Source organism: Salvelinus namaycush, chromosome 30 (assembly GCF_016432855.1).
Source record: "Salvelinus namaycush isolate Seneca chromosome 30, SaNama_1.0, whole genome shotgun sequence".
NCBI classification, from domain to species: Eukaryota; Metazoa; Chordata; class Actinopteri; order Salmoniformes; family Salmonidae; genus Salvelinus; species Salvelinus namaycush.
In genome coordinates this window covers 8,848,102-8,856,127 of record NC_052336.1, presented here as the reverse complement: position 1 = coordinate 8,856,127, position 8,026 = coordinate 8,848,102, and the positions used below count along the sequence as shown (strand labels likewise).

The 8,026-nt window shown below is 46.3% G+C and overlaps 1 protein-coding gene across 1 annotated transcript in view; it reads left to right on the top strand.

The window, feature by feature from the left end:
* LOC120025342 (transcription factor SOX-6-like) overlaps positions 1-8,026 on the top strand; it is a 202,809-nt gene that overhangs the window by 158,889 nt on the left and 35,894 nt on the right. The window lies entirely within an intron of this gene.

Genomic DNA, 8,026 nt, shown 5'->3' with positions numbered 1-8,026 from the left:
AGAGATACAAAGAGGAGATTTGTCATTTGTGGTGAGAGGATATGAGGAGACACTTTGTCCGGCAGTTGTCTGGCTTACACTGTGGCTCCTTTTTTGAGCGGTGCATCTAAGAACAGGAAGCATCACATTATGATGTTAGTTTTTACTGGGAAATTATGACGTTTAATCAATGTGGAAAACTGATTGGATTTGAAAAAAGTAATCAACGTAAGGTCATTTGTTTTTTTTTCACCCAACTTTGAACCTAAATCCAATGACATGGTGACATTTTTTGTTGATTTCACACTGAATTCACATTCGTTGACAACTCAACCAAATGGAAATCAAAACTAGACGTTCAACTGATGTCTGTGCCCAGTGGGTTATCATGTTTTTTCCTCCAGTGTATTTCTGATGTCTCTCCTAGTCTGTGTAGGCTCTTATTCTACATGCTAATCTTTTAACAAAGCATCTGTGCTGCTAATTGCTGAGGAGATTGTGTGGAGGATCAGCCAGACAGAAGTGTGTGTGTTCTGGGTGTGATCATCAGTAATGACCATATCACTAAGTTTGGTTTTCACGCATCACCAGACAGGAAGCACTGAGACTCACAACCCCTTCAACTTCCTGGGCTGAGGACCCTCCCCCTGCATGGCATTGGCTCAGCATGCCTCTCTAATTAAAATATCTCTCCCTGTCAGCAGCCTGGCAAGGTATAATTTTCACCAATTTACTCAGTTTAGATTGTGAAATATATGAACCTTAAAAAAGTGTCTTATTGGAGGAATTAATTCCCACAATGCAGCAGCAGTAATGTGCTCAGCCATCCAGTCAGCAATGCTAGCCGCTCTGTCAGTCTTAATGTTGGCCACGCACCCGCTCACCATCTCCACTGTCATAACAGTCTGGGCCCTGCGTGGAGGATCCTCTCACTCCCCCTCCTCTCTGCCCTTTCTCTCCAGGCATAAAAAACCAAGGTAACAAAGGTTTAGGGCTGATGGATGTAAATGAATCTTGGTCGGTGCGTTTGAGTGTTGGAGAGTGTAATTTGCTTGTCAATACAGGGTGGGATGGCGGGGCCATGGTGGCTGGCAGGGAGAGGCTGTCGCCAGGCATTTTCAGTACACAGGGCAATTTCACTCAATGCTTCCCTGACAGATTGGCCCTCGTCTACGAGTCACAGGAGAGAAGGTGTAAACTATCCCTCCGACTGAGTGCCCCTCTTCATTAGGGTCCACTCAGGCCTGGGATGAGCTCAGGACAAGCAGGAAACAATAGCTCCATCCTGGACTGTCCTGGCCTGATTACAACTGACACATCTCACCTAACAGGGGAATTTGTGCTCAGATTGTACCCCCGATGTGTCCCGCCACCCACTATATTCAATTGAGTGGACAAGACAAGAGAAGAATTTCCTTAAATTTCACAAAATAATTTTCTATTTGGAGTTGCACTTAATTTGTTGTTTGTACACTATCCCCTCTCCCATAAATTGCCCTGTGAAAAACAATTTCCTTAAAGCTGATGTAGGCCTGATACATTGTTGGGCCCTTTTACCAGGGTGATAAACAGGAGAGGGAACTTTAGACAGGACTGTTTTTTATCATTGGAGCCAGACTTGGGGTTTAAGCAGTTTTAGAGAAAGCATCATTGGATAAAGCGGAACATCTGTGTCCTCTCTATAGAGGATCAGAGAGAGCAGCAAATAGGAGCCTCTGCTTTCACTCTGTCAAATCTCCATTTTACTCCCTATCTCTCTCTCTGCCCCTCAGTCTCGCTCTATCCCTTTCTCTCATCTATATCTCCCTGCTTTTTCCTCCATCGCCTACTTTGTATATTACCCTCTTTCTTTCTCTCAAGTCTTTTCTTATGCTCTTTCTGTGTGTCACTCCTGTGTCACTCCTTATCTTCCCCAAATTACACAGGCCGCCACATCCTTAAGCTTTAAAATATTGGATGTTAAATTGCTTGAGTGGTGACTTTACACTGCAATTACCATCCATCACAGTGGAAATGGTATCACTCAGGCCCCATGCTAAACCTGCTCCAGCCTCGCTGTCATAAACACATGAAAAGCAGCAGCCCACGTGCTACAATGACAACCGGACCAGATCTGAGCAGAGCGAGATGCATGTGAAGGGCACTCAGTGGCTGAGACGGCTGTAGTGACAGGGAGGACTCAGAGTCTCAAAGACTCCCAGACAGAGAGGGAGAGCAGGAAACCTGGTATTATCTTTTGTTTGGAGGCAAATGCATGTGTACTCCGGATGTGTGGAGAGACTGGGGCCTGTGCCATCACCAACAACAAGTGAAGCGCTTTTCACTTTAAGTTTAAAGAGAGAGAAGAACTGAGACAGAGAGAGAGAGACAGAGACTGAGAGAGAGAGAGAGAGAGAGAGAGAGAGAGAGAGAGAGAGCAGCTGATTCTCTGTTTGTGAGGAGAGGAGAAGAGAGCAGTGTGGTCTTTGAAGGTAACCCAGAGCAGTGCAGCAGTGCTAGCTGTGTGTGGAGAGGAGGAGAGCTAATGGGATGGCTAGGTGAGCAGCTGGATAGGCTCTTTAGTGAACAGAGGGACAGATGGACAGACAGTGTGGATAATGCAGTGAGAGGTGCTGAATGTAAGGGCTGGCTCGGGGTCCTGACTGATGGCTCGGAGCTTTGGGCCTGGAGAACCCACACATGCTAGGCTAGGATAGTTAGATCCAAGATGACTAGGATTGTGTTGTTGAGAGTGTGTGTGCATGTGTGTGTCTATTAGAGTGAGGCAGAGGCGAGCAGGCTGGAAAGAGAGAGAAGGAGAGAAGGAGGAGGGGTAGAGCAGGGGAGCAGGTTGGGTGCCAGCAGATGAGACAGATGTTGGGCCATACTGGAAAGCATCGGCACAGTGCACCAGGACGCCTGCCTCCGCTCCTGACATCTGGGTCTGGCCTGGGTCAGCCTGCCTGGTCGCCCTGGGCAATGAGCCTGTACAAGCCTTGTGGCAAACGGGGCTGGCGCTGCGCTGCCTTTTAAACAGCGGGGTGCACCGGAGCATGATTAATGCCCTCATGTCCACCCCACTGCTCAGCAGAGGCAAGGCAGAGGTGACTGAGAGAGAGAGCGAGAGAACACCCACTGCCTCAAACAGGGGATGAACAATAGCAAATCACACTCACAATACCGTGCTATATAGAATAGCTGTGTCTTCTTTCAGTCATTTATATTCTGCAGAGATGTTTTTCAGTTTGTCTGTTGCGTCAGAGTGAGTTGAATCTGAGGCCTCAGTTGTTGTAAGTGTGTAATGCACCATAATGGCTGGGAGCAGGAAGGCTGTCCAAATCTGCCACTGTATTTTACAGCATCTGTCACTGAGCTTTGGCCCTGCCCTTCTCTTTAAGACCAAACAAGATTCTACAGCTTGTTTTTCTGAGAAATGTTTTTTTCCCTCCCTGTTTTTCCCCCAAAGCCCACTCCACATCCCCCTCGCTCTCCGTCCTCTGCCCCAAGTTCACAAAATGCGGAAGCGACGTACAGGACCTACTCTGCCTGTTATCAATGCTACTCTCTAGTTGTTGCTTTTCCTTTTCGTTTAACACCAAATTAAAAGTGTGGAAACTTAACGAATACCAGGATGAAACAACACACATCTAATTAATTGTGGCTGACAATAATTATTTTGTTCCGAATGGATTGGTTTATCCAAGACGCAAAATAATGAGTTTTCCTTATACATAAATAATGGTAATTGATCTATTGCCTTTTATATATATGCCCTATACTATATCTAACAGCCTCAGTTGAGTCTAATATGCTGGGAGCATAGTCTGGACATGTGCTGAGATGTCCATCATCAGTGGAGTGTGTAATCTCAGTATAATGTTGTCGCAGGCAGAAAAGTGAACCTCCTCGTTTAACCTCTGCCGCCTCCAGAGGGCTTGTTTTTAATTACTAGAGGCTAACAAGCTGACCTTGGGCCTGGCGCGCTCATTTGGAATCCATGCTCGCTGAGATGTGCTCTGCTGAGAGATGGGGGAGGGAGGAAGGGAAGGAGGGAGAGAAGGAGGGAGGGACGGGGTCGCAGGCATGGTGTGTGCGTGTGTTTGTGTGTGTGTGCGTGTGTTTGAACTGTTTTCTGTGAGGAAGGGGATACTGTAGGAGTCAACACAGAGGCTTTGTTCAGTCTTAGTTCATGTTTCTGTATTCTGGCAGAAATAGTATCATCCCCAGGAGAACCCAGGCAGCAGGACCTCTGTGCCTGCCTGCCTGCCTGCCTGCCTGCCTGCCCAGCAGAGCCATGGGGGAGGGGTGAGGGCTGAGGGAGCATAATGTCAAACATCCAGAGAAACAGGAAACTTTACCAGCCCCAACGATTTATAGTATAGCACTGAAACCATAACATGATATTTATCATAGACATAACTTGTGTTAAAAGTAGTCATTATTCACCCCCATTTTCTCTCTCTTCCCCCCCTCTCTCTGTCTGTCTGTCTGTCTGTCTGTCTGTCTGTCTGTCTGTCTGTCTGTCTGTCTGTCTGTCTGTCTGTCTGTCTGTCTGTCTGTCTGTCTGTCTGTCTGTCTGTCTGTCTGTCTGTCTGTCTGTCTGTCTGTCTGTCTGTCTGTCTGTCTCTCTCGCCCTCTCTCTCTCTCACATACACTTACTCAACACAAACACTCTGGCATATTCCTACCCTCAATAGCCGTTTCCATTTTAATTGGTAAGGACAGTGAAGTCAACCGTTTTAGTGCTTGAGAGGAGTTTGTTTTTGCGGCAATAGAGTGCAGGTTGAAACCACTACTGCTGATGATGAGAGCAGAGAGCAGAGACCACTCAGGACTCCACCTGGTGAACGCTGGCCATAGTGGACCTGGGGCACCAAGCCAGCTCTTCCCAGTCCCCAGCCTCTGCCCCTTCCCCAGCCCATGATCCCTGTCTTACCATTGACTTTCAGTGTGACCCTCATTACCAACAGGCACCTTCTGCCGTGGCAGCACAGCAAGATGGCGCGGGGCGCGGGGAAGGGAGTAAGTGTGTGGGCCTACCGGGAGAGACCTCTGTGAGCCAGGCAGGCAGGCAGGCAGATGTCCTTCAGTTAGGGGACTGGAACATGTGTCCTGGCCAGAGACGGTGTTAGTCAGTCAGTCAGGTCAGCCAGAGGCTGTCTCCTGTCTCCCCCTCTCCCTCTCTCTCCCTCAAACTCACACCCCTCTGTTTCACCTAGTACACAGCTAGTTAACACGTACATTTTTACACAACTAGGCTGAAATGCACCGGAGACGTGGCAGCCCTCCGCTGCCCTACCTCCTCTCTGTCCTTGAGCGGTGCATGGTTTAGTTAGTGGTGGACTGTGTGTCGTGTCACACCTCCCTCCTGCATGTCTTCCTGCTCTCCTGATTGTGTTTATTGTTTCTTACCTCCTGGAGTCTGCCTGTGCTGGGTAGAGCTGCAGCTCCTCACCCCATGGCTACGTCCTGCTAATCAGGTCTCACAAAAGCCAGGTTGACTACCTCTAATTTGAAGCAAAACCCAATTATTCTCTTTTTCCAGAACAATAAAGTTCTTCCCACTCGGGGTCAGGGGCTTTGCCCATCTACAGCTCTGTTAACAAACATCTGTCCAACAGACTTGGCTTCCGCTCCTACACAGACTGGAGCCTCACGTGTAGCCTAGAGACATAGTCAGGCAGCTCAACTCCTCCGCAAACAACTATGTCACCCTAACCCAAAATGCTCAAACTAACTCAACTATGTCACCCTAACCCAAAATGCTCAAACTAACTCAGCTATGTCACCCTAACCCAAAATGCTCAAACTAACTCAACTATGTCACCCTAACCCAAAATGGTAAAACTAACTCAACTATGTCACCCTAACCCAAAATGCTCAAACTAACTCAACTATGTCACCCTAACCCAAAATGCTCAAACTAACTCAACTATGTCACCCTAACCCAAAATGCTCAAACTAACTCAGCTATGTCACCCTAACCCAAAATGCTCAAACTAACTCAACTATGTCACCCTAACCCAAAATGGTAAAACTAACTCAACTATGCCACCCTAACCCAAAATGGTAAAACTAACTCAACTATGTCACCCTAACCCAAAATGCTCAAACTAACTCAACAATGTCACCCTAACCCAAAATGGTAAAACTAACTCAACTATGTCACCCTATCCCAAAATGGTAAAACTAACTCAACTATGTCACCCTAACCCAAAATGCTCAAACTAACTCAACTATGTCACCCTAACCCAAAATGCTCAAACTAACTCAACTATGTCACCCTAACCCAAAATGGTAAAACTAACTCAACTATGTCACCCTAACCCAAAATGCTCAAACTAACTCAACTATGTCACCCTAACCCAAAATGCTAAAACTAACTCAACTATGTCACCCTAACCCAAAATGCTAAAACTAACTCAACTATGTCACCCTAACCCAAAATGCTAAAACTAACTCAACTATGTCACCCTAACCCAAAATGCTCAAACTAACTCAACTATGTCACCCTAACCCAAAATGCTCAAACTAACTCAACTATGTCACCCTAACCCAAAATGCTCAAACTAACTCAACTATGTCACCCTAACCCAAAATGCTCAAACTAACTCAACTATGTCACCCTAACCCAAAATGCTCAAACTAACTCAACTATGTCACCCTAACCCAAAATGCTCAAACTAACTCAACGTTGTATTAGTGAGATGGATTTGGGGCGGGTAGAGTTGTGTCCATTTCTGTGGCCCCTTGAAGACAAAAGGCTGTTTGTGTGTGAGGCGGGGGCAGCGCTATCATTGTGGGAACATAATCAGTCGGTCATTTCCGCTGCCCATGTGCTGTTGTTTGCCTCGGGTCCCCCAGAAGAATGAACCTTTTGTGTGCCGTGTATGTGGCGGCGATAAAGTTTGGTCCAGGAGAGTATACATGTTTATATCTGGAGATACGTGAGCAGGACACAAAGTGCTTTGTTTGGATTTAGTCTGCGTCTGCACTACGGAGGGTGGGGCAAACAGGCCACCGGAGCTGTGCCACATTTTCCATCCACACAAATGGAGTCTGTATGGGGCCCCGGAAAACCAGGAAATGAGACGGGGCATACTGATTGGTCATACCGAATAGAAAGTAAATTCTCCTTGACAACGCCATCCGTTTGAATAACATAGAAACAGAGCGGCGTACCTACTCTGAGCCAGAAAGGCTTGTCAGAGAGTGATGAGGTGGTGTCTGTCTGGTCTGGAGCTGTGAGAGATTGTACATATTGTACACTACCTGGCCCTCACTCTGAGACAGGAGTCCTAGTTGACAGACCCCTGCCACTTACAGCAGGGGACAAAAGCCAATTTAACCACTTACCTGGTGGCCAATCAATAATAGCCTGAGGCAAACAGTAGCGCTGTCAACATAGGGAGTGAGTCTTAGTGGTCTCTTAGAGAGGGCTCAGTACAAAAACATAATCAACTCCAGATCTGATCATAAAACAATCTTCTTTATGCTGTGTTCAAACTGACTGGAAAGTAGTGGAAAGTCAGATTTGTATTTGAATGTTATTAGATTCCCATGAATTATAGCTCACATGTTCATAGTGCCTAGAAGTTTTAACAGGCATCACTAAAGCCTCCAGCTTTCATCAATGATAGACAATCTGCCTTCCTTATATCTAAAGTTTATTTAAATGATGACGTTTATTGAATTGTGGGATTTTTTGACCCAACCCCCTTTTCTGTGATGTGTGTGTGACAACTGTTATTTTACATATGTTTTCAAAAGCCATATCAGTATCCGTAATAACCCGTTCACTAAGCGCCTGCCAGATAATCAGGACAGCAGTAGACATATATAATATTATACAGAGTTCAACCCCTTTGCTGTGTAGAAAAGTGATTGTCATTAAACGCTTAGCCAGTCATCAACACCACACGTCTGAGTGGTAAGTCACCACTGGTTAGTGAAGTTACTGATTTATTGCCAAGGAAAATAAGCATGATGACATCAAGGGTCTTTGTGCAGCCTTAATAATGTATGCGTTTAATGTGTTCTGTGATGGGAGTCCAACTGGGTTTGGTTT